The sequence below is a fragment of the Lathyrus oleraceus genome, chromosome 6 (assembly GCF_024323335.1).
Source record: "Lathyrus oleraceus cultivar Zhongwan6 chromosome 6, CAAS_Psat_ZW6_1.0, whole genome shotgun sequence".
Taxonomy (NCBI): Eukaryota; Viridiplantae; Streptophyta; class Magnoliopsida; order Fabales; family Fabaceae; genus Lathyrus; species Lathyrus oleraceus.
In genome coordinates this window covers 432,936,288-432,939,534 of record NC_066584.1, presented here as the reverse complement: position 1 = coordinate 432,939,534, position 3,247 = coordinate 432,936,288, and the positions used below count along the sequence as shown (strand labels likewise).

The 3,247-nt window shown below is 40.8% G+C and overlaps 1 pseudogene; it reads left to right on the top strand.

Annotated features, from left to right (window-relative positions):
• The first annotated feature begins 2,500 nt into the window (after positions 1–2,500).
• LOC127099097 (uncharacterized) lies at positions 2,501–2,600 on the top strand (annotated as a pseudogene).
• The last annotated feature ends 647 nt before the right edge of the window (positions 2,601–3,247 follow it).

Here is a 3,247-nt window from a genome sequence, read left to right as displayed (position 1 = left end):
AATCGCCATCATGCATCTTTGAAAAGTTGCAGGGGCATTACACAGACCAAACGGCATTCGTCTATAAGCGAAGGTACCAAAAGGGCATGTGAATGTTGTCTTTTCTTGGTCATCAGGGTGAATTGGTATTTGAAAGAAGCCTGAATAACCGTCTAGATAACAGAAATGTGAATGTTTAGCTAATCGTTCTAACATTTAGTCAATGAATGGTAAAGGGAAATGATCTTTTCGGGTTGCTTTGTTTAGTTTCCTATAATCAATGCACATTCTCCATCCCGATTCGATTCGTTTAGTTATAGTTTCTCCTTTTTCGTTTTCAATAACGGTTATGCCTCCTTTCTTTGGTACAACGTGTACAGGACTAACCCATTTGCTATCAGATATAGGATATATAATACCTGCTTCCAATAACTTGGTTATTTCTTTCTTTACTACCTCACTTAGGATCGGATTTAGTCTTCTCTGGTGTTCCCTAGAGGTTTTACAGTCTTCTTCTAACATGATGCGGTGCATACAAATAGAAGGGCTTATTCCTTTAAGATCGGTTATGTGGTATCCTAGTGCGGTTGGGTATTTTCTTAAGATATGTAGGAGTTTTTCTGTTTCGAGTCTTCCTAGATCGGCATTAACTATCACAGGTCGTTCAAGTTCTAAGTCTAGGAATTCATATCTCAGATTTTTGGGAAGTGTTTTCAAATCAGGGGTTGGTTTGTTAAGACACTGCGTAGGGTCCGGTGTTATTGCTAGGCATTGTTTAGATTTGTCCTCTAAAAGATAGTCTGATGATTTGTCTTCTCCTGACTCTGCTTCTTTTATGCATTCATCGATGATATCCATGAAGTAACATGTATCTTCTATTGCAGGTGCTTTCAAGAATTGGGAAAGAATGAATTCAATTTTCTCTTCACCTACTTCGAAGGTGAGTCGTCCTCGTTTTACGTCTATGATTGCACCGGCAGTTGCTAAGAATGGTCTTCCTAGTATAATAGGTGTAGTATCATCTTCTCTAATGTCCATAATTGTGAAGTCAGTGGGAATGTAAAACTGACCTATGCGTACGGGAACGTTTTCAAGGATTCCTACAGGATATTTGATGGAACGATCTGCTAATTGCACAGACATTTTGGTCGGTCTTAATTCTCCCATTTCCAGTTTCTTACATATGGATAAAGGCATAACGCTAATTCCGGCTCCTAAATCGCATAAGGCTTTGTCTATGACAAATTTTCCTATGTGACAGGGTATAGAGAAACTACCCGGATCCTTGAGTTTAGGGGGCATGTTTTGGATTATAGCGCTACATTCGGCAGGGAGTGTAACGGTTTCGCTATCCTCAAGTTTCCTCTTATTAGAAAGGATTTCTTTTAAGAATTTAGCATATGAGGGCATCTGCGTAATAGCTTCGGTAAACGGAATTGTAACGTTTAATTGTTTAAGGAGATCAACAAATTTTCTAAATTGGCCTACATCTTTGGTTTTAACAAGCCTTTGAGGGTAAGGTATATGTGGTTTGTAAGGTGGTGGAGGTACATAAGGTTCCTTCTTTTCTAGGGTTTCCTTATTAATCTCTTCCTTTTCCTTAGGTTCACTTTCCTCAGTTGATTTCTTAGGGTTTTGGTTTTCTATCCTTGGGTCAGACGGTCCTTCCACTTCCGTTCCACTTCTTAATATAATTGCATGAGCTTGGCTTCTCGGATTAGGTTGGGGCTGTCCAGGGAATGTACCAGTTGGTGCAGCAGTAGGTGCTTGTTGTTGAGCTACCTGAGATATTTGCGTTTCCAGCATTTTGTTATGGGTAGCCAAGGCATCTACTTTGCTTGCTAGTTGTTTAAGTTGTTCGCCAGTGTGTATGTTCTGGTTTAAGAAATCTTTATTGGTTTGTTGTTGGGAAGCTATAAAGTTTTCCATCATGATTTCCAAGTTGGATTTTCTAGGGGTATTATTGTTAGGATTGGATGGATTCGGTTTCTGATATCCCGGAGGTATAGATGGGGCTTGATTTGGAGACTGTCCAGGTGCGTATAAAGCATTATTACTCTTATATGAAAAGTTTGGATGGTTCTTCCAATTTGGGTTATAGGTATTCGAATAGGGGCTTCCTTGAGCATAGTTTACTTGCTCTGCTTGGATTCCAGTCAAGAGTTGACATTCCGCAGGAGTGTGGCCTTGGATTCCACAGACCTCGCAATTCTGAGTTATAGCAACCACGGCGGCTGGAGGTGATACATTTAAACTTTCAATTTTCTGGACCAAAGCATCCACTTTTGCATTAACGTGATCAAGGTTACTTATCTCGTACATGCCAGTTTTCGGTTGAGGTTTTTCCACCGTTGTTCGTTCGGTTCCCCACTGATAGTGATTTTGGGCCATGCTCTCGATAAGCTGGTAAGCATCAGCATAAGGTTTGTTCATTAGTGCACCACCTGCAGCGGCGTCTATTGTTAACCTTGTATTGTATAAGAGACCATTATAAAATGTGTGAATTACTAACCAGTCTTCCAAACCATGGTGTGGGCAAAGTCTCATCATGTCTTTGTATCTTTCCCATGCTTCGAAAAGAGACTCGTTGTCTTTCTGTTTAAATCCGTTTATCTGGGCTCTTAACATAGCTGTTTTGCTTGGCGGAAAATATCGGGCAAGAAAAACTTTCTTCAACTCGTTCCATGTGGTGACTGAGTTGGAAGGAAGTGATTGAAGCCATCTTCTAGCGCTATCTCTTAATGAGAAAGGAAAAAGACGAAGTCGAATTGCCTCTGAAGTGACACCATTAGCTTTAACAGTATCAGCGTATTGGACAAATACGGATAAATGAAGGTTTGGATCTTCGGTAAGATTTCCAGAGAATTGGTTCTGTTGCACAGCTTGCAACAGCGAAGGTTTAAGTTCAAAGTTGTTTGCTTCGATTGCGGGCGGAGCAATACTTGAATGCGGTTCATCTTGCGATGGAGCGGCGTAATCTCTAAGAGCACGAGCTGGTTCTGCCATCTCGGTTAAAGAAGGAAGATCTTTGAGATCAGGAAGGTCTATAGGAGGGAGATTGTTTTCAGCACGATATTCCCAAATTCGTCGTAAGACTCGGAGATATAGTTCGATATCGTTGATTCGTAAATAGAGCGGCTCGCCTTGAGAGCGAGTGCGTGGCATACAAATCAACGAAAGAAAGAATAGAAGAAAAAGAAACCTTAGTCTCTACAGCGTAACGGAAGAGTTACGATATCGATTAAATAGAAGTCCCCGGCAACGGCGC